Raw genomic sequence first — 24,666 nt, forward strand, 5'->3', positions numbered from 1 at the left:
TGCCAGTTACCCGCTGAGTGATTACAGTCCTGCCAGACTGGGTAGTTCCTGTGATTTTCAAAAACATAAAAAAGGCTAAAGAAAAAAAAAGCGGCGCACAGTTATATTCAATGACTTGCCGCTGTTACAAGTTCCCCTACTTGTAAAGAAATCGGCTTGTTCCCTGGCATGCCTATATATTGAAGTTAACACGTTAGAAGCTCATCCCGGTGGACGCCGGCGCTCTGACACCTGATGGGGCCGTCAGTAGTTTAACCACAGAAAGCAGCTGGGTGGCTAAACGTCCTTTGATTCCGCTCTCTCCGTATGATAGCCTTGGTCTCTGTCATTATTGAACTCTCTTTACATCTCGTGAAAGCTCACAGCACAATTAGGAGCTTGGAGGAGAGAGGCGAGCAGACGCCCAGGCCGCTAATCCAGAGGATAAGATATATATATATTTTATCTGGTAGAGTTCAGGGGTGTAATAACATCTTAAACATTTTCTGGATCAATTTTACCAGTTTTTGCGAATTCTACTACCAGCTACTGAATTGGAACTGTGATTATGTATTTACAGTGACTATTTCATCTACTATCTATCTATCTATCTATCTATCTCTCCTATCTATCTATCTATCTATCTATCTATCTATCTATCTCCTATCTATCTATCTATCTATCTATCTCCTATCTATCTATCTATCTATCTATCTATCTATCTCCTATCTATCTATCTATCTATCTATCTATCTATCTATCTCTCCTATCTATTATCTATCTATCTATCTATCTATCTATCTATCTATCTATCTATCTATCTCCTATCTATCTATCTATCATCTATCTATCTATCTATCTATCTACAACAGAGTGAGGACCTGAGGGACTACGTATCAGGGCGGTTTGGTGCTCTCCCCACTAGGAGGCGCCCCTTGGCAATGGGCTTCCTTCTCTGGAGAGAGGGATATCTGGCTATTCCCGTGTTTTGAGACTCGCAACTGAGGCTCCACGGACCCCTTTTTTGCATATTCAAATTTTGTATGGGACAATCAGTGGAGACTCGTAAATGAGTACTCCATTGGAATTTTTCGCTGTTCTCCCTGAGTTCAGTGATTGTTGTGTTTTGTCTATCTATCTATCTATCTATCTATCTATCTATCTATCTATCTATCTATCTAATCTATCTATCTCCTATCTATCTATCTATCTATCTATCTCCTATCTATCTATCTATCTATCTATCTATCTGTCTGTCTATCTATCTATCTATCTATCTATCTATCTATCTATCTATCTATCTATCTCCTATCTATCTATCTATCTATCTATCTATCTATCTATCTATCTATCTATCTATCTAATCTATCTATCTATCTCCTATCTATCTATCTATCTATCTATCTATCTATCTATCTATCTATCTATCTCTATCCATCTATTCTCTCTCTCTCTCCCTCTCCTTTTCTCTAATAAGGGTATGTTCACGCGAACCTGATCCACTGCGGATCCCTGCACAGTAAACTCTATGGGCAGACAAACTCGCAGCAGAATGCACATCCCGCTGTGAGTTTGTCCGCAGCCCGCCCGGTTAACCCCCGGACGCCGGAGCCTATACGTCACCTGGTCCCCGCTCCGTCTTGCTTCGGAGCTCCCGATCTTTACGTCACGCCGGGAACCCCCGAAGCATGCCGGAGCGGGGACCAGGTGACTTATAGGCTCCGGCGTCCGGGGGTTAACCGGGCGGGCTGCGGACAAACTCACAGCGGGATGTGCATTCTACTGCGAGTTTGTCTGCCCATAGAGTTTACTGTGCAAGGATCTGGTGCGGATCTGGTACGTGTCAACCTACCCTTACAGGGATATTAGTTCAGTTTCATAGTAAACAATGTTAGTAAAGTATAACTTCCAATCTTTTTTTGTCTTTACTTCAATCAGGCAAGTGCAGCACATAATGATAGACCGGGATAAAGAACATTGTTTTATGGATTACATTTGCACATATTCCAGTATCAGACATTCACGTCCCGATCCTCGGTGCGTTCGTCAGTAGGATGAAATGCAAATAAAGTTATCAAGAAAACATGAACTACAAACATGGACGTTACGTCAATCTCACACAGAAATCACCCGATCGTGTTCCTACAACCAGTCAACGATGTAGTGCCGGCTATGGATGGATAAAAATATAGATGTTTTTAATCCCTTTTTTAGTTTTTTTTTTTTTTTTAACAATGCCCTCCGAAGCCTCGCAGTGTGCTGTGGTCTTTCTGGTCTCCTATTAAGCCCTCCTCCTCTCCAGAAACGCTGATGTCATTATCCATATAACAATCCTGAAGGGTTGCTGTTCTCACATTGTCCACTAGGCTAACCTTTCCTGCATGGTGCAGCTCACTTTTCAGCTTTGCTGCATAGACTTGTCTTTTAATGTGACTTGTCTTTCATTTGCGCCTCTCCGCTGCCGCCGCTCGGAGAATGAACATGTTCATTCTTTGAGCGGAGAGGGAGTGGACAGGTGCGAGCTCTCCCAATCACTCAAAGCAGGACACTGAGCACGGCGGGATTCCGCGGCGGAGAGCTCCGTGTGAACCGACCCTTAGGGTGAAGCCCTCAGTAGAGAAGTTATCCCTTTAAATGAGACCTATATACACATAACATAGGCTTCTCTACCCCTAGAGCAGAACTGTGTATATGACGAGGGGCACAGTAGCGCCCTGCAGCTGATATACTGTAAACTGATGACAACTAATGCTCTGTGTGTTCTGTCTACACTTTGTATTTTTAGATCCCAGTGATTGGGGATTATCATGTCGCCACAAGTATCGGTGACCAGAATACTTCAGTTGAGCCGTATACACAAATATATGTGTTTGTAAACCCAATTGTACTTAGTAACAGCAGCAAAGAAAGCTATATTTTTGCATAAAATTTTTTAAATATTAAGCTATTTAAAAAAAAAAAATTCTGCCCCATCTTACTACAATGTTTTTCTGTGTTTTAGACGCCTTGTACCACCTCCACCTGGTTGAAGTATAGGGAGTTTTTACACACATTTTTTACATGCAACTTTAAGGCTATGTTCACACTACGTAAAACTATGGCCGTTGTTGCCGATGGCAACAACGGCCGTAGTTTTTGTGCAGCGGAACACAGCCTATTAAGCTGTGGGATCCCGGCCGGAGCATACACACATCTTATACACTCCGACCGGCAACCCATACGGGGCCGCAGTTTTCTGTGGCCAGAATTCAGTGAATTCCGGCCGCAGAAAGACCTGTCAGTTCACACAGTGAAGCGAGCCGCTTCACTGTGGGCTATAGGAAGCTCTGATGCGGGCGTGGACCCGGCCGGGGTCACGGAACGGCCGGTCTCATACATTGTGTGAACATAGCCTTAAAAAAAAAAAAAAAGTTGCCAAATTTTTGCTCACCTCCACTCACTGTGCACATTTACCATTAGAAAATTTGATACCTTTCTGCATTATTATTTTTTTAAGCCATAAAATAGAAATGTCAAGGAATTAAATAGTCAAGCCAGAATCTCCAGACTGTTATCTCAGGCTTGTTGCCTCTTGTCTGTACATTAGAGGTCTGTACAGAGGCCCCTAAATCACCAGAAATATACCGGCCCTGTTATTTAACAAAAAATAAAAAATTCTGGATCTTGCAGAATATTTTGAAAATTCACAGTTGAAAGTGTTAAAGGGAAAGAGCATGGAACCAGTAAGCTATCAGGAAATGAGAGAGGAGCCTGTTCCATTACACGTCCATAAATATTCCAAATTAAAACAGGAACCATACAACTTTACATGAGCTGACACCCTTGATTTGTGCAACAGGGGCCAGGAAGCGGGAAACGTGATAGAGAGAATATCATGATTCATCTGCCGGGTGAAAAATTAGGAGAAAACTCCATTAATGAACTGATGTAACAAACCCTGGTTGGAATATATCTGGAATCCTGTGTTATTTACATATCACTGTGTGTGTGTGTGTATTATATATATATATTTTTTTTTTTTTTTTTCTTGTAGTATACATTTATTAAGAAATATGACCCATGATGAAACAGAACCCCCCTTGCACTATGTCAGGAACTGCAGGGCTGCTCAAGTCTTGGTTCCAGCAGAGTTTTATATTATGCTGCATGACACAGATTCCCTTGAGTTACCATTAGAATAGGCATTACCATTGAATGACCCCTTGTTATCCAATGACTATTGTTGGGGAAATTTTGCCTTATGTAACAAAGAGACCAGGACAGCACAGGAGAGAGCGATCTCCAGAGGATCTGCGCAGTCCCTGAAGAGTAAATCAAGGCTTCCCTTTCATCTCAGATGTTTCAGTACCTAGTGTAAATTTTCCCTTGCTGCACTGCTGCTATGTTTTCCCTGTACCGTGCTGCCTTCTGTATATTGTCTCCCTCAGTGCTTTGTGGAATATTCACAATAAAATCTATTAGCAAACCTATTGCTGATTTTAGATATTATTATTATTATTATTATTATTATTATTATTATTATTATTTTTATTATTATTATTATTATTATTATTATTATTATTATTCATCTTAAGAAGTCGACAAATCTGTAATAAATCCATTGCAGATGGGTTTGTTACAGGTGGAATTGCTTGGAATTGAAGTGAAAACTTTTTGCTAGCAATTTTGATCTATAAACCTGGTCTCAAAAGAACAAACAAACAAACAAAAAAATGTCCTTTTCTCCCCAAAACCAATAAATAGGAAGTGATGACATAATCAAGGACCCTCAATAATTAGGAAGTGATGTCATTGGAATGAATAGAGCTGCGGGTCACGTGTCATACCGGCGGCAGTATTCAGAACAAAGGAGCCAGACGCCAATCTGGGGGGGTACGGAGGTCAAGCCCCCCGCAATCTCTTACTCGTCCCCTATCCTGTGGACAACCTGTTTAAAGGCTTTAAATGATGGCTCCCTGACCATCTCCATTCTTTATGCTGCCCTATAGATGGTTGAGAAGCCATAAACAGCCAAATTGGCCGTAAAATTTTCGTAAATCCCATTGGCAATAATTGTGCCAACAGCATAGCCCCACAAGTCATAACTCCTAGAATCTCAGAAACAGCAGATGCAGTATACTATTTGTGCAGTACCCATTAATGTCAATGGGAGTTACTCAGCTGTTTTTGGCTTCCTGATCATCTCCGGCAAAAAGGCTGGAGAGTAGAGATGATCGAACATTTTAGGTTCTATAGAACTCGAACCTTGTTGAACCTTCCCCGGTACCCGGGCTGTCTCCTCCTTCCCCACTGACTGGGAAGGCATCGGGAATCAAATACGGAAGGTTCAACAAGGTTCGAGTTCTATAGAACCTAAGATTTTCCGCTGTTCAATCATCTCTACTGGAGAGGGCCCGGCAGCCAACTTTTTGCTGTGTAACAAAGCCACTTTAAGGTCAGTATATTAGAGACTTTTTATATGTTAGTTTTTATTACTTTTTAGCATTTATTGCATTGTTTTTATTGCCTTTTTACATTGCTAAGCACATAGCTACTTTCATCTATATTTTTCCTTTCCGTTTTGCCTGTTTTGCGTTTTGAAATTCGTCTGCAAGTCACTGAGCAATGGAGTTATAATTTTTTTTTTCCATTTTAATTGAATGTTCATTGTACATGGAAAAACAATTGCCTTGCAGAGTGTGATCCTTTGCCGTCTACATCAACACGGCTCCCTAGGAACTTAGACCTCATAACTCCTTATAAGCGAGAAGCTGACAAGCTACTCAGAGCTAGAGGGCCTTGTTTTCCCTAATAAATTCCTTAGCCGGACTCACTTGTTAGTCAAGCGTTGTGCACGCTAACTACCGAATAGGCTGAGAGTCCTGGGCATAAATTATTTCAGTGTGCCACTGTCTCCCAGCAGCCCCCCCACCCCACCCCCAGTTATGGATTACTTTGTTCTCGGCTTGACAGCAACATAATTAGAACTGTTGATGAAATCTACCAAATTGTCCCTCCGTGGCCTCAATGGTCAGGAAATTTGGCTGAGTCGTATTTGTCACCGTTGTAAAGGCCCTAAACACTTCATATTAACCACGTTATTAATGCGTTCTGTAATCTGTCCATGAATTGAGAACACTCGAAACGCTCCTTGTGTTCACGGCACCCTACTATGAATCAAAGCTGGAGGCAGTCAGGATAGAAGAGGAAAAAAAAAAAAACAACTTTCTACGGGCAGAAAATGTTAATGGGTTTATTTTTTAATTTTTTTGTTTTTTAATTTTTAAGATTTTTTTTTTTTTTCTAATTTCCTTTCTAACGGTTTCATTAAGGCTTTTTACTCTCCGCTATTTCTTGGTTTAATTGACTCTGACTCACCAATATTTTAATTTGTTTAAGCAGGCCCGTAATGAATACACGCTATTAAAGTGCCGCAACTGTCCGCTTACATATGCTAATGCTGTTTAGGAAGTTGACAATCCTGTTTTGCTAGATCGCCTGCCAAGCGCCAATGTCTCTTTGCCATAATAATTACTAGTTTAATAAGCCGGGGAACATTTTAGGGCAGAACTTGCAAGTTTTTAATATATATCTCATACTACGATATTTCTCCGTCACTGGCGCGGTAATGCACTAAATATAGATAAAGGTCACAGCAAAGTCTTGTTTTGCATTGGCTTATGGTATCTTGTTGTACTCAAATTTTTTATTGCATTTTTAATCTTAAAGCAAATGTACCATTAGGGGTTTTTTACATGAACAGACCAAAACGGGGGCAAGGATGCCAATACCGCAGTCCTTTTTTTGAACTGCACCCCATTTCCTGTACAGGGCGCTGGTCTATTCCCAAGCACCAGCCCAGCATGAAGTACTGGGAGTGGGACCACCGGCCCCCAGTGTGACAATCTTGCATTGATTCTAACTGAGCCGCATCACAGAGGAGAGGGGGGGTTCATCACATTGGGGGCTGACGGGCCCAGCCCCAGTGCTTCATGCTGGACCGGTGTTTGGGAATAGACCGGCGCCATGAGCAAGAACCAGGTGATAGTTCAAAAAAAGGACCACAGCACTGGCATCCTGGCACTGGTCTGTTCATGTACAAAACACAAAGCGATAGTGATACATTCGCTTTAAACAGATTCAAAAGGTCTTACGTCTTTTGCTCCCCCAAGACAAGTGAGGTAGATACTAAATCGTGGTCATCAGATGAGGGTGAAACCATCACCCACACATACTAATTTTAAAAAGTGTTGAGGGTGGAAATGGAGCGCCATGAAAAAGAACAGCTAAGACTTTTTGTGCTGTCCAGGCAACCCCTTGACCTTGTGTTGGGCAGGTCATGCACATACAATTGTGGCTAACAGCTATAACTCCCTTTTAGTATTAAGAAGATAGGCCGAACTGTTTGGGTTCGGCAACATTCTTCAACTGTATCGATGTACAGGCTTTATTCATGTTTTCCAGGACTCCCTAGAAGGTTGTCAAACTCAAACAGTGCGGCCTCTCCGCTCAACACTACTCCCGATCCCTGATCGATAAGGTGCTCATGTGTTCTGAATGTGAAGAGGGGGAAAAGGTCACAGACACTTGTGTGACTTCCTGAGGATAAATTAAAATCATTTCTAATGGATGTAGCGTATTATAATCATGTTGTATCATCTATTGTCTCACAATGCCTCATGATAGGGAGCAAATCCCTATAGCTAATCCCAATATGACTGTTGTGGTGGGTGAGTGCTTTGTTTTTTTTTTCTACTTTAGGCCGGTTCCAGCACTTTACAATTAAAACTATTTGATCCTTCTAAGTATTTCTAAGGTGGCTCCCGTTGCATGTCCCATACAGAAATGAGATTGGATCCATCTCCTATTGACTTTAATGTGAATCCATTCTATAGTTCATATGGCATTAAAGGGGGCCTGTCACCCCGGCTGCCGGGGTGAAACACGCCTGACCCCCGGTGGAGCCCCTTATACTTATCCTCCTCTCAAGGTCCTGGTCCTGGACCCTGTCCCGCGCCGAGAAATCCCCATCAGAAACCGTGCGTGTGCTCACCAGAGATGAGTCCAACGCCCATAGAGAATAACTGGAGCAGTCATTCTCTATGGGCATAGGACTCATCATTGGTGAGCGCTCACACAGCTTCCAACGGGGATTTCTCAGAGGCAGGACAGGGTCCGGGACCAGGACTTCGAGGAAGGGGTAAGTATAAGGGGCTCCAGAGGTGACAGGCTTCCTTTAAATAGGGTTAATCCATGTGGCATATCAAGGGTCTGCCTTGGACTTCCACCATCGACTTTCTAGCATTGAACTTGCCTATTGGAAACATCCATTGCCCAAGTGAATATTCAAGACAGAGATGCCCAAGGCTAACATTACCTTTGGACATTGCTGTATACATGGCACATCAGGTGCAATTACTGAACACAATGTTGCTATATACTCTAGCAGTTTCAGATTTTGCACTGGGGTCCAAGAGCTTCAAGTTGCACCAATGGATCCCGATACTGCTCATAACTCTATATCCATTACTTCTCAAGTATCGGCTCTCGGCATAGACTGTTAAAACAATAGTATCTAGACCCAGCGGACACTAATGAGTTAAATCCTGGGAGCAGTCAGACCTCATATGCATTGTTGAAAAAAAAAAAGGCCTAAAGAATTGCATATGGATTAGAGGGATGAATATTCTATTATTTCAGTCTGTTCGGCTGATCTTCTTATTGTGACTCTGTGCTTCAGAAATCTGCCAGGAATCTGGCTCCATCTCTCTCGCCAGTCATTTTAAATGTGTATCAAGCACTTGATAGTGTATGATTTGCGTGCTGTTGCATTCCCATCCTTTAAATTTTCCACCATTTTAATACTTTTTTTTTCAGACTCTTTTAATATTTCAGGATGATGAATATATACAGCATCATTAAAGGTAAATAAAAAATGCATGAAATTAAAAAAACGGATATGAAATGTTTCTTCACAGTAATCCCCAGGTCCAGTCGAAATGAAATGTCTTTGCTCTGCCAGGTAATCCAAAACATGATTAGAGACCTTGTCGTTTCCGCATTGCCCACGTAATATTTGTATCATATAAGCTATTTATGTAGGGTGAGCTCTGGAGTTCCTATTAGCCGTACATTGAATCGACTTTGCATTTCAGAAAAATAGGCCTTTGCTCCTAATCTCTCTCTTATTTTTTCATCCTTTTTCTCGGCCATGTGCTGGTAATTTCCTCCCGGCCCGGCCGTGCAATCATGTTTCTTTGCAGAGAGAGGATTTGTGATCCTGCACTCTACATATGACAAACTAATAATACTTCCACCAACAAGTTTGTTGAACCTTTCACCTTTGACCCTGCCATCGTAAACTTTGCAAGTTACAGCAGGTGGATGGTTGACTGCTTAGCTATAATGTTACGGCAGCTATAGGAAGCCGCCTGCATTTACCCCCCTGTTCAGATTCTGCAAACACTTTATACACAGCGACAATCATTGGCTGTGACAGAACGGCAGCTGTGGGGAAACTGGGCAGGTGAGTATGACTTTTTCTTCGTTGCCTTGTGGCAGTTGTTAATGTTTTGCTGGATCTGGATAACTCATTTAAAAGTAGAATCCATTCTTACTTGCTCCATCCCCATTACTACTGTTCCTACCTCTCTGCACTCCCCTGGTGTCCCACTACCCAGTCTCCAGATCCCCTCTAGATGATTTCCTAGTCCATATCTGAGATGGACTCCTCTCAGCAGTGGCAGCCATTCATGCCTGAAACGGGAAAGCATTGTGGCCAGTGATTGGCTGAGCCGGCTGCCACTCTCAGAAGTGGATGCAGGAGCATTCAGAGAGGACCCGGAGACACTGTAGGAGGACACCAGGGGAGCGCAGAGAGGTAAGCATAGCTACTGTATTGATTTTTTTAATATACCTGCAATGATTTACATTTATAGAATTTTGCCTAGTCAGGAAACCCCTTTAAGTATCAATGAGCCATTATGGGAAGTTCTGTAGAGATGACTTCAAATTCTATTTCTACAAAATTCGCCTTTCAAAAAAAGTCGAGGATTTTCTCTGTGAAGCATGACCCGACATCCTGCTACACACAGTTCACGACTTGTAAGAAGGATTAACGCTGTCCTGAAGATAAATGGTGACAATGCTCTTTATCGGATACGTCTTTTGATAAATTGAGAGGTGCTCTCTTTTTAAATGTACAAAAAAATAGAGGGGGGGGGGCGCTCACTTACCAGGAAGGATGGGAAAATAACAATTTGGGACATGGACTACTTCAAAAACGTCATTTATGCAAGCAGAAAACCATCTCTATCATGGATTACTGGTAGTACCCGGACCATATAGCAGAGAAGAAAGCCGGAAGGATGCACAAGTTGATTGAGCTTGACTTTTGATCCCATTTGCTTAGATTAAAATACAAATTTCATCCTGTCCCCTGTGACTTAGTATATTAGGCTTTTGATATTATTATTTTCATAGAAAGCATACAGATCCTTTTTTTATTAAAAAAAAAAAAAACAACTAAAAACGTACTATCTCACTGCTTTTACAGTAAAGAATCCCTTCTATAACGATAGCTAGAAATGAGCAAATTAGCAGAAGCCTTGAATGAGTGACATGGCATACATTGTATAGTACGTAATTACCATGGCGTTCTAGCATAGAGCATCATGCAGACTTTTGATGAGCAGGAGAGCCTGTCAAAGAGAGAAGTCCCTGTTCCTCTATAGTAAGCAGCAATGCTCACTGGATCACTGCTTACTTTCCTTGGGCAAAAGTAGTAGTATAAGTGTAAAGGCCCTATTCCACGGAACGATTATCAGCCGTATTCAGACGATATCGGCCAATAATCGTCCCATGAAATAGAAGGCAACGATCAGCCAATATCGTTCATGTCGGCTGATCGTTGCGTCGTTTGTCTTTCAAACATGTTGAAAGACAAACGACTCATACAGCAAAGATCTGCTGCCGCCGCTCCGCGGCATAGGAGCGGCGGTAGCAGGCCGCTGCTATATGCTATGGGCTGCCCGGACATTCTAGCGATCAAGTTTTTTAGTACTTATCAGCTGCTGTATGTCCTGCAGGAAGTGGTGTAGTCTTTCCAGTCTGACACAGTGCTCTCTGCTGCCCCCTCTGTCCATGTCAGGAACTGTCCAGAGCAGCAACAAATCTCTATAGAAAACCTCTCCTGCTCTGGACAGTTCCTGACATGGACAGAGGTGGCAGCAGAGAGCACTGTGTCAGACTGGAGTGAATACACCGCTTTCTGCAGGACATACAGGAGCTGATAAGTACTGGAAGACTGGAGATTTTTAATTAGCAGTAAATTACAAATCTATATAACTATCTGAAACCAGATGATTTGAAAGAAAAACATTTTCACCGGAGTACCCCTTTAAAGCCTATAAAACTTAATATTGTTATCTGAATGAATCTTTCCTCTTATACTCATGGCCTACGAGATACCAGCCAGGCCTATATACATCTAGCAGCTCTTGTATGGACTTTGCAGCACTCACCCTTCTATGTAAGATTGTTGCCCAGAATTGATTTCCTTACTGCGCTGCGTGCATATATCTTAGTGTTAATAATACCTCAGGAGGAGCCGCCATCCCACTAAGAAGCCGCACAGTCTGGAACCGTGACACAGGGCTGTCTATCATACTCTCCTATTGGAGTGAGTCATATGTTGAGGCTTCTGTTCATTAATGAAAACTTTTCATTATAGTCGGACGCAGAATTATTTTCTATTGGTGGATTGTTATTTATACGTGAAGTCGTGGAGCTTGGGATGTCTGATCGGAGGAGGTGTCCCATATCTGATGTCAGATGTATTTGCTGTATTGCATATATAGGCGTGGAGCTTTCCCATAGTAAATATAGAGGGGCGACTTCTGTTGATGCTTGGCCAGATCCAAATATTGGCTTCAACCATTAGATAGCAGCACCATATTCCAGAGCAATGTACAGAGGCGGTCATCACACACATCAGACTCTGTCCACATTGAAGCTCTAAACTCCAAATACTCACCTGCCCTGATCCCCCACTGCTCCCATTCCAATGACTCCTTGTCCCCTCTATCTAAGGAGGGTCACCATTATGGTGGGTAGTGACTGGATCTTACAAAACTGACCAGTCAGAGACCGTGTGGAGACCTGAAGCCATTGGACCGGAAGATGCAGGGAATCAGGGTAAGGTGAGTATGTTTTGTTTTTAAAAGTATCCAAAGTCAATTATTAAAAAAATTGTATTGCCAAGCTACCTGTTTTATGGAGTGGGAGAAAGTCTGAGTATCTGGAGATGTTCCTCATGATCAGAATTGAACCCAGGACCCCAATCCTGCAAGGCAACATGCTCTATACTGAGTCACTGTGCTGCCCACTTTTCTATGATTATTTTTTTTATGACATGAGACTGGAGTTCTGTAACTTTTTGGAGGCAGAAGTCCCTTTCCGCAGAAGGATACAGTATTGCTCACCTCTCTGTCTCAGATCTGTACATACCAAAAATTCCTTTAGTTTTGGGGGTCTTAGTTCTGTATTTCATGGTTGTACGTCCTGGTTGAACAGTTGTTCAGTACTACATTTTCCAGGATGCTTTGGTTTCCATCAATTCAACATCACAGTCACAAAAAAAAAAAAAATCACAGTCCTCCCACCCCACCTTCCCCCTCCCCCAGCACTCCTGCAATTTCCCCATCCAAAACACACATTGGAGTTTCATTGCAGTACTGTCATGGTACTGCAGTATCAGAAGCGTAGCCTTAAGGAGAGTGTCAGGCTGCCTTAGGCTGTGTTCACACGATGTTTTCAGGCTATTTTGCCTCAAGTATACAATAGTATGTGAAAATTATTAGGTTAATTTGTTTTCCCTGAGACCCATTGGCATCACAACATATGGGGTATTATCGCCCCTGCGAGCCCCTGGGACGAAGGAATTTTAATGAAATAAATAAGTAAAGCTTTTATTCCCCTCCTCCAGGAAGTATAATAAGCCCCACCTTCCCCACACACCTCAGTCAAATTATAACGAATACAATAACACAGGGCGGGTGCCTTGTGATGCCAATGGGTCTCAGGGAAAACAAATTAACCTAATAATTTTCACTTCCCTATCGTCCCATTGGCATCACAACATATGGGGAACTAGCAAGTATCCTCATTGGGTGGGTCATTAATCAAGGCAGCAGAAAGTACGGATTTAGCAAATCTCGTCCTTGACGAACATAAAGACTGCAACCTATAATGGTTGACAAAGGTGGAAATTGAAGTCCAGGTAGCCGCCTGACATATGTCCTCAATGGGCACAGATGTGCGCTCTGCCCAACTAGAGGCTACTGCTCTGGTTGAATGAGCTTTCGTGAACTCAGGTGGAGACAATCCAGCTGAAGTATAAGATAGGCCTATACAATCGCAGATCCAACGCGATATCGTAGGCTTTGAGGCCTTTTTACCTCTGTTTTTACCAGCAAACAGAACAAAAAAATTTTCTTCTTTCCGAAATGTATTCACTCTATCCAGGTATAACCTGATAGATCTGGACACGTCCAGTAGTGAGAGATCTAGGACTTCTTCAGCCGAAGATGAAGGAGAGAAGACAGGAAAAACCACCGACTGGTTAATGTTGGCGTGAGATGCCACCTTGGGAAGAAACCCTGCAAGGAACTTCAAGATGACCTTATCCTGAGAAAAAACCACATAAGGGGGTGCAGAACCCAAAGCCTGGAGCTCCCCAACCCTCTTGGCAGAAGTAATTGCCAAGAGAAAGGCAACTTTAAATGAAAGAAATTTGACTGAGGTGTGTGGGGAAGGTGGGGCTTATTATACTTCCTGGAGGAGGGGAATAAAAGCTTTACTTATTTATTTCATTAAAATTCCTTCGTCCCAGGGGCTCGCAGGGGCGATAATACCCCATATGTTGTGATGCCAATGGGACGATAGGGAAACATTTTTGACACAATTTTCATGTTATTGCATAAAATTATGCTATTCTGCAGCAATTGCTGACACAATTACAGGAAGAGGGAGAGGGAGGAGCCGGGGAGCTAGAGACAATACCGTTAATGGTCCTTGTATTTTCTATTTCCTGTCAGGGGTGAATCCTACAATAGCTGAAGCCAGGACTATTGGTGATAACACTATATTACTAAGTTATAGTTCTTGGGGTGATGGCTTATTTTCTTATATCATAATACCCCTTAAGGGTGCGTTCACACCTACAGGATCTGCAGCAGATCTGCAGCAGATTTGATGCTGTGTTCAGTTATTTAAATGAAATCTGCTGCAGAAAATCAGCTGCAGATCCTGTAGGTGTGAACGCACCATAAATGGTGCCAGAGTTATACAGATTTGTACATTATGTCTATTTAAAAAGTCGTCCAGTACTTATCAGCTGCTGTATGTCCTGCAGGAAGTGGTGTATTCTCTCCAATCTGACAGTGTTCTCTGCTGCCACCTCTGTCCAGAGCAGGAGATCTTTTCTATGGGGATTCTCTGCTCCTCTGGACAGTAGCTCTTGTACTATACCCCCTGTTATTGCCGGGTTTGTTTAGTGTCTTAAGATTCTGGGAGGCATCTCTTCGCTGGTGATGATTAGGAGCTGTATTTACTGTGTTGGACAGATAGGTGTGGAAATTGGCTTTTGATTTGGGCCGGTGATGAGACAGTCAACTTAGCAAAGCCAGACGGACGGCTGCGGAAGGAATAATAACCAGAATGATGGGAAATTAAAAGGGGAGAATGTGCGATAAGGATGAGTGGCTGATGGTCCAGCGGTTAGCCGGCCTGGAGACAGAAATATACAGCCAATCCTGGCTACTCTCTTACTCTATTTCCCATCATAATTTGGGGTATTTCCTTCATAATGCATTTAAAGGGAACCAATCAGTATGATAGTGCTGATACGTGTCCCTGCAGCACAGTATAGATCTGCTGTGCAGATCCCTGAGGCTACCAGCCGCGTCTGCAGTAGTAGCTTAATAAGAGGGAAAAACATGGCGGGGAGAGAGGCAGCAACTAGTGACTTGTGGTGTCACCCAGCTGGGAGGTGCGACCAGTAACTCGCCAGATGGTGAGGCGTGACGCCACCTCTGTGGTGGTTGGTCGGAATGTAGCTCAGCCCGATGTTAGGTTGTCATGATGGCAGTGCCAGTTGGGCACACAGGTATGGAGGCACACCTGCTTTTCTTTTAGATAGGCTGGCTATACCCTTTCCCCTGTGGTCGGTGACCTGCCGGGCTGTTTGGGGGTACCTTGGGCACCTATCACGGTGGTCCGGAGTGGAGTTGTGACCCACCTGGACTATTGGTACTGCCACCCACAGGAAAGGGAGATGACCCAAGGAAGGTGCAATGGCTGTGTAGGTGCTTAGAGAATAACCACTGAGCCCAGTAAAAAAAAAAAAAATAAACTCTTCTTAATACAGTGATATACAGTAGGATCTTGACTTGATAATATACTTTAATCTTTAGTGACACAACCTGTGCTGAGAGCTTAATAAGAAGTACAGCCGTGCTGGCTGAGTTGCATGCTGAGAGGTAGAAGAGGTTCAAAGAAGTAGAGAGGAGGATGTTGTGAGAGTCCCAACCCAATGTAGTACTGTGCTCTGCCGGAACATTAAAAGGAGAATAAGTAGAATGCTTGAGTAGAGATAATTATTGTGACCGTGTTTTGACTCCTTTGTCTTTGCGCCACCTATTGCCCACCAGTGTTGAGCGACCCGTCCTAGAGGGTGACACAAGCCCCAGACCTTGTTACCTGGGTTGAGCAGAGTGGTCAGAGTTCTCTGATCACACCCGCGCTGCGAGATAGAGTACGTAGGCTTCTAGCAACTTTGCTCTATCCGGATCAGTTCCTCTTTCTTCAGGATACTGTCCTGCACTTTTAGACTGGTTCTCTGCATGGGTTGAGGTGATCCCTGACTTGTCCTTTCTAAGTGTGAGTTCAGCACTGCATAGTGTACAGGAGTGCTGCTTCCAAGAAAAGAGTGCTAAGGTGTCTCTTGTGCATCTGTCTTCTACAGAGACCAACCCAAGACTCTCCACAGGGGGCCTGGCATAAGCCAGGGCCCTACTTGGCTACTGCAGGGAACATTCTGGCTTGCGTCCTTCCTCTACCAAAGCCAGAGTAAGACTCACTAAGGTGTGGCTACACTTCTTCTCCCCATGTGACTTCCTTCTACAGCATTTGTAAGGTGTGCTGTGAGTGGGTAAGAAGAGAGTGCAAGAGAAGGATAGAGATAGGCAGAAAGAGAAAGAGCTCCCATTGGTGCACAGTTCCTAGAAACAATAACCCTTTAGTTACCTCCAGCTGTGAAATACTTAGGTACACAATATACATACTAGCAGCATCTAGTGGCAAAACTTAGGTACTACTTCATTACCACTTTTACTTTGAATTACAGACTTTTGCGAGGGGTGCAAAGACAAGAAACACCCGTGGTGGGACACCACATCTGCATGCCAGCACACATTGCGGGGATGATTGACAGGCAAAGAGACATGTTAGTTATCTCATATCTATTATCTATCTATATACAGGGCCTGTATATATAACCTGCCACTGAACACATTGCAGTCAGCAGAAGACAGATAGATAGATAGATAGATAGATAGATAGATAGATAGATAGATAGATAGATAGAAAGATAGATAGATAATAGATAGATAGGAGATAGATAGAAGATAGATAGATTGATAGGAGATAGATAGATAGATAGATAGATAGATAGATAGATAGATAGATAGATAGATAGATATACAACGTGAATGTCAGCAGCACTGCTTGAAGCTTGGTTAGGTGGGTGCCGGCTGGAGAATCCAGACCACGGATTAAGAAAATAGTAAAGGTATTCCAACAGCACTCCGGAGTAGTGAAGAAAAAACGTGTATTTTATTCCATCTTCAGAAATGCAGCACAGCAAACAATAGCAAACGACGTTTCTGCCGTCTCACACGGCCATTTTCAAGCTCAAATCTAAGTGAACATATCATTCCTTTTATACACAAGTGCAAAATCAACAAATTCCACCGTATTGGTGCATCAAAGTGTCCATCAAATAAAAGTCTTCAAATAAAAGTCTTCAATCAGTGTAAGGGACAATCAGAGTCCATCTGTGTAGGTGCAATTCTCAGAGTCCAATTACGGACTTCACAGTGTTAACCATTCAACCCCCAGCCAAAGTGAAAGTGTTCATGCTTGAAACATAGACGTATGTTCCCATGGGGCGGTTTTCTTACGTTTTTTTACGTCTGCTGACTACATTCTTTTTGCATGCCTAGGAGTTCTCCGCTCTAGGTCCATAAGATGCACATTCCTTCACCCGAAAACCGCCCCATGGGAACATATGTCTATGTTTCAAGCATGAACACTTTCACTTTGGCTGGGGGTTGAATGGTTAACACTGTGAAGTCCTGAGAATTGCACCTACACAAGATGGACTCTAATTGTCCCTTACACTGATTGAAGACTTTTATTTGATGGACACTTTGATGCACCAATACGGTGGAATTTGTTGATTTTGTACTTGTGTATAATAGGAATGATATGTTCACTTAGATTTGAGCTTGAAAATGGCCGTGTGAGACGGCAGAAACGTCGTTTGCTATTGTTTGCTGTGCTGCATTTCTGAAGATGGAATAAAATACATGTTTTTTCTTCACTACTCCGGAGTGCTGTTGGAATACCTTTACTAGATAGATAGATAGATAGATAATAGATAGGAGATAGAAAGATAGATAGATAGATAGATAGATAGATAGATAGATAGATAGATAGATAGGAGATAGATAGATAGATAGATAGATATTATACGCTCTGTAACTAGATAGGAGATAGATAGATAGATAGATAGATAGATAGATAGATAGATAGATAGATAGATAGATAGATAGATAGATAGATATTATACACTCTGTAACTAACTTGCCATTTTTCGGAAATCCACTTTTGCTCCTCCGCTGTATAATCCATACCTCCCTCTCTCTATAGCATTTCTTAGCAGTCTATGAAGTCATGCTTTAGCGAGGAATCCGAATCATAATAATTTCTTGTACGTTCTCATAAAGTTACATATCAATATCAGTGGTCTGCACAATCTGCAGGTCTTTCCAGAACTATCTCCCATCTGGTCAGCTGTACATTATCTTCGCCGTTCCTTCTCTCCACCCTGTAGCTCTTCCTGGAACATATGGATCAATAGCTGTTATTAAGTCTGCATTTACGAGGTGAGTTAAATGACCACAACTGGATATGGATATTAGCACAGGAATATGTTGTGTTCTGCGACCACAGGACGTAACGCGGAGGGAAGAGTATGATGGTCGCTCCATATCACTAACCATCACTGTCAGCAGGAAGGTCTTTTGAGGCCAGGACGCGTCTGCTGACCATTGCATACACATACCTGGGCTGAAGCTGCCCCACCCTGCTCACCCTAGGAATACATTGTTATTTTGGTTGACATTTCTGTTATTAAAGGGGTATTCTACTCAAACATCCCTTTTGATATATTGCTTCCCCATGGTGAGACTAACAATTCCTTCCATACTTGTTATTATCTATTCAGTCTCCTTCCCCCAGTTCTGAGATCCTGATTTCTGCTGAAGACACAAAAATCTGTGTGTGAGCTTTTCTCTATTTCTCCCCCTCCCCCTTCCTCCCCTCTGAGACAGCTGATGTAAACCAGTCCCTATCTGCAACTTTGTAATGCCGCGAGGGTTAATCACAGTGAATTCATCAGCAACTTGACCTCAGATTAACCCTCCCAGCATTATAAAGAAGCTACAAAGTTGCAGATAAAGCCTGCCAGGGACTTGTTTACATCAGCCATCTCGGGAGGGGGAGGAGGGGGAGACAGAGAGAAAAGCTCACACACAGATTTTTGTGTCTTCAGCAGAAAGCAGCAGCTGAGTACTGAGGGAAGGAGACTGACTAGATAAAAAGTATGAAATGAATTGTTATTCTCACCATAGGCAACAACATCAAAAGTTATGTTTGTGTGGAATTCCCCCTTAAGGCTATGTTCCCACACAGTATTTGATCAGTACTTTGCACCGAAAACCAGGAGTGGATTGAAAACACAGAAAGGCTATGTTCACACACTGTTAAAGTTTAATGGCAAATAACGGCTATTAATTCAAAACAACGGCTGTTGTAAAATAACGGCTGTTATTTGTCGTTAAATGACAGACGCCCATTTTGACTGCGTGTGGACGTGAGCCTTACTCTGTGTTCACACACAGTAAAATAATACCAAAATTCATACGCATTGATGTATTTGAATATAAAACGAGTCCACTGGTTAAAAAAAAAAGAATTTTTTTTTAATTTTTTTTTTTCAAAAAGAGGCTGTAAATAGTGAGCAGGTTCATTATTTTTACTTAATTATGGATATTTGCACCAATGGTCCCATTGTCTTCAATGGAGTGCATTATTACATAAAAATAGGGACATATTTTAACCCCAATATTACATCCATATTTTGCATTAATTTTACTGTGTTCCTCGGTCTATAGAGCCCATATCTTGTAATCAGTCGGGTCGAGTGACGGCTTTCTGATCCAAAAGACAACGTGCATTCTATCCATAGCATAACCACAGCACATACACTGACAAATAACAGCACATACACAAGTGTAGATAACTATGTAATAAACTATTTGGCTTGCAGCTGGAGGTCACGTACCATGGAGCTGAGGCACTGGCTGTATGAGCAGAGAGGAGCAGCCTATGATAAGCCCTGCTCCAGCTTCCTGTGTTCTGTCTTGGTTTTTCTATTACTACAGATAGATGAAGCCTAACATATTCTTACAGAAGGAGGCTATGATCCCACTTTGGGAACATATTGGGGGAAGGCGGACATCCTGTCGGACGGCTGTCCAGGCATGATGGAAATTGTAGTCTTGCAGCAGCTGGAGGGATACAAATGTGTCATCTGTGGTATAGGAGGAGGGTGGACCCTATGGGCCTACGACCTCCAGCCCATCACCAATATTACACTGCCAGTCCTTACCCATTGCTCTCGATTTGACCCTCCTGACTGACTTGTCTGGATGTGTTTTGTTATAAATCCGTAACATATTGTTCCCCTGTAAGAAGAATCTTCATCTCGGCAATAAGCATTTACGGCCTCTTCCTGCTGTGAAATTGATGACCTTTTAAAAGCCAAAGCAAATTCGCTAAGTACGGTCCATTTGCCGTCTGTGTTCTGTAAATGTACAGTAATATATCAATTTGCATATCTGAATATGTTAACTAAGGGAAGAGCCTGATGAAAATGGTCATGTCAGAAGTGTAAGAATAAGCATTATTACTGGCCGCTTCTCCTCCGCTCGCCTGATCCTGACTTCCACCCCAACACTTCCCTCCATATTTCAACAAAGTTCTAGAGTATAATACAGGATGTAACTCAGGATCAGTAATGTAATGCATGTACACAGTGACCCCACCAGCAGAATAGTGAGTGCAGCTCTGGAGCATATTACAGGATGTAAGCGGCTTACACCTGTCACCCCAATGAAAACACATGCACATTCAGCTATGGCTGAAGTTGCAAACACACAAAAACAGTTGCGGTGAGCTGTTGCATTTTTTTGTGTTTTTGTGTGTTTGCAACTTTAGCCATAGCAACGTGCTCCTGCCTAGTGTGAATGGTGTTCTAGGAGAGCTGACCAAATTTGTCTTTTTTTTTTCTTTTTCTCCTGTGTTCCAGATGGGGGAGTGGCTGCCTCTACTTGGTCGTGCACTCTACCTACCCCACCCAGGTGGTGTAATTACTTATGCCGGTATAAGACAGATCTTGCATGCCCAGAGCATAGGCGTATTTCATGCCATGATGAGGCCATAGTACAGTGTAGGATCTGCCCCGTTATGAGGTCACCGTAACGTGGAGTAGTAGTTTTTACCATTTTCAAATGGTAACCAAAAGCCTCATTATTTTTGTGGAAGTTTTTTTTTTTTGGCAGTTGGGGGGGGGGGGCTGCTTTTAACTTTTTTTTTTTTTTTCATGTCTGTAGTGGGTCTGTATTAGTGATGAGCGAATAGTGAGATATTCGAATATTCGATATTCGTAAGAATATCCCGCGAATATTCGAATATTCGATTGAATATTCGATCCCATTAAAGTCTATGGGAACAAGTATTCGATTAGTGAAAGACATCTATTTGACCATTTGGAGGGTGAAACTGGAAGCTGGGGGATTTGAACGCTTATCGAATATTTATCGAATATTCGCGGGATATTCGTACAAATATCGAATATTCGAATATCTTACTATTCGATCGAATATCTATTCGAACGAACAGTATTCGCTCATCACTAGTCTGTATCTTGCCATTGCGGTGAGCTGTTGCATTTTTTTGTGTTTTTGTGTGTTTCCATTATTTTCACCTTGCAGTCAGTTGTGTCTGTCGGACCCCATACATCACATATAATTGACTTATTACCATCATACACCACAAAAAAGAAAAAAAATCATTATCTGACACCCCGGAAACAGATGTCTTTGCCTAATAAATATTTGGATTTCTCTCCCCTCCCCCTTATATCCGGATCCAGAGTTATTCTCAGGCCTCGGAGTCTAATTCACAGTGGTCGTATTTAACATTCACGTTGCGGCTGGCAGGCTGGGCCGGTATTACTGTAACCTAGTTAGTCTGATGGCAGTCTCCATTTATCATTAATATCGCGGAGAAAAGTGAAATGTCAGGATTGTGGCACAATGAACATTTTGCAGCCTAGACCTGGATTAACACTTCCTGAAAGAATTTTTTGATTGATCACCGTCATAACGGCGCATAGATTATAGCCGCCACATTACTATTGTGCTCCTTCTTTGTCCAGAATCAGCCCTGCTAGATAGGATTACGGCCCGGCTCCCTCCCACATCCAATCCCTTTTACAGGAAAAAGGTCACCCGCTTATCTATTAACTTTTTTTTTTTTATTTGAGTGAAAGACGTTTCTATTCTTCTCCTTAATAACAATGTAGTCGTTTTGCTTATTTTATTGGGGTTTTGGGTTATAAAATGCTCCGGTGAGGTTTCGTATAGTCGGGATGGTGCAGGTTAATATTTCCTGATGAAACATTGTACAAATCCGCCTAATACTGCAGATAAATAATACATTCATGTCGAGCGTCACATTGGTGTTGGGCCCTTTAATTATTATATATATATATATATATATATATATATATATATATATATATATATACGGGGAGATTTATTAAACATGGTGTAAAGTGAAACTGGCCCAGTTGCCCCTAGCAACCAATCAGATTCCACCTTTCATTCCTCACAGACTCTTTGGAAAATGAAAGGTGGAATCTGATTGGTTGCTAGGGGCAACTGAGCCAGTTTCGCTTTACACCATGTTTGATAAATCTCCCCCTATGATAGGGTCCATACAAGATAGTGTCCAAATAATATTGCCATATGGCAGGGTTAGGAAACCTTGGCTCTCCAGCTGTTGAAAAACTACAACTCCCATCATGCCTGAACAGCCAAAGCTAAAGCTTTGGCTGTCCAGGCATGATGGGAGTTGTAGTTTTACAATAGCTGGAGAGCCAAGGTTCTCTACCCCTGCCATAGGGTATGCCTGTTTTATTAATAATATCATACAGTGGCTGATCCACCACAAACTGGGCAGGACCTCAGCAGCAGTGCCGCATAATACCGCCATATAGTGCTTAATAATAGTAACATAGCAAATCCCGGCTCCATTTACCATCAGTAGCGGGGTATGCAGGGGTGGCGGTGTCACTCTGCCCTCATAGGTGTGAGCCGGAGTCATCAATAAGGTCTGAGGTCACAGATGAGCCAGACGAGGCAGTTTCTGAAACGGCAAACATTTTATTTTTTTTAACACATTTGTATGTGTCAGAAATGTATCACAGGGACATGACAGGACGGTGTTAATATATTGTTACTATAAAAGTGTCACTATGTGACATGGGGCTGACAGTAGTATATCCTGTCTATCTATCTATCTCCTATCTATCTATCTCCTATCTATCTATCTATCTATCTATCTATCTATCTATCTATCTATCTCTCTATCTATTTATTATCTATCTATCTATCTCCTATCTATCTATCTATCTATCTATCTATCTATCTATCTATCTATCTATCATCTATCTATCTCCTATCAAATCAAATCAAATCAAATCAGCTTTATTGGCAGGTCTAAATAACATATTAGCATTGCCAAAGCAAACAGGAGATATTTGGGGGATGGGTGGGGAAGATGGGTAGGGATGGGGGGTAGGGACGGAAGTCTGTGGTATCGTATGTGGCGGATGGGGGGGGATACCGGGGTCAGGTAGTTGGAGTCCATGATGTATCACGCTCCTCTCAGTCTATGGCAGGCAGTGACGTATTGTGCCGCTATAGTTGCTGTGGGCTCTTCTTCCCCCAGCAGGATGGGTAGTTTCTCTTCCTCCTACATGGTGGTGAAGCCTGGAAGGAGATTGGAGAGTCTCCTGAAGTGAGTGTCCCTCACTGCTGAGTATTTGGGGCAGTGTAGCAGGAAGTGGGCCTCATCCTCCACGGCCTCCTGGTCGTACTGCTGGCACAGTCTGCTCTCCCTGGGCTTGTACGTCTGTCGGTGACGCCCTGTTTCAATGGCCAGGTTGTGGGCGCTCAGTCTGTAGAGGCTCAGGGTTTTCAGGTCTCTGTGGTTGGGTAGTTTCTCCAGATATGGGGCCAGTCTGTAATCCCTCTGTAGCCTCTGGTATATGGTCAGTTTCTGGGATTCTCTGATGTCGTTCCTCCAGACGCTGAGGTAATCCTCCTTCTCCTTGTCTATCATCTTACAGATTTGGCTTTTCGTGATGATGTGCTGGTTGGCGGCTTGGTCAGGTTGGGTTTGGGAGACTTGTTCCCGGGGGCTTTGTTTTTGCTGGGGTTTCTTGATGCAGCAAGGCCTTGTGATGGTAGGAGCGGGGACGGCTGCTGTGTAGGTGGGCCCTGAATGATGGCGCCTTCTTGTGGACAGCAAAGTATAGTGGGAACCTTCCCAGCTCTGCTCGACAGGCGCTGTTTGAAGTGCTCCGATGGACCTGGAGAAGGTATTTACAGAATTCTAGGTGGAAGACTTCTGTGGGTCCGGAGTCCCATTTTGACCAGTCTGGGTATATCTCGGGGCCCCAGACTTCACTACCATACAGAAGGATTGGGGCAATGATGGTTTCGAATATTTTCAGCCACACGGTCACTGGTGGTCTAAGATGGTAGAAGCATCTTCTTATGGAATAGAAGGTTCGGCAGGCTTTGTCCTTCAGGATTTCTGTGGCTTGTTTGAAGCTCCCTGATTGGCTGATTTCTAGGCCCAGGTAAGTGTACCGGCCTGTTTTTGCGAGTGGGCGGTTGTTCAGCAGGAAGGTAGAATGCCCGGCTGGTTTCTGTTTTCTTTTCTGGAACACCATGACGTTGGTTTTCTTTGGGTTGATGGGCAGAGCCCACGTAGTGCTAAATTTCTCCAGGATGAGCAGCTGGTCTTGGAGACCTTTCTTGGTTAGTGAGAGGAGGAGAAGGTCGTCTGCATACAAGAGAAATCTCACCTGGGTGTCGTGGAGGGTGAGGCCTGGTGCAGAGGAGGACTCCAGGGCTGCTGCCAGCTCATTGATGTAAATGTTAAAAAGAGTAGGACTGAGGCTGCAGCCCTGTCTGACTCCTCGGCTCTGCCGGAAATACGCTGTTCTCT

At 42.9% G+C, this 24,666-nt stretch overlaps 1 protein-coding gene across 3 annotated transcripts in view; it reads left to right on the forward strand.

Annotated features, from left to right (window-relative positions):
• Positions 1 to 24,666, forward strand: part of ESRRG (estrogen related receptor gamma) — a 608,539-nt gene that overhangs the window by 277,541 nt on the left and 306,332 nt on the right. The gene's annotated exons all lie outside the window — the stretch shown is intronic.

This window comes from Dendropsophus ebraccatus, chromosome 15, assembly GCF_027789765.1.
Source record: "Dendropsophus ebraccatus isolate aDenEbr1 chromosome 15, aDenEbr1.pat, whole genome shotgun sequence".
NCBI classification, from domain to species: domain Eukaryota; kingdom Metazoa; phylum Chordata; class Amphibia; order Anura; family Hylidae; genus Dendropsophus; species Dendropsophus ebraccatus.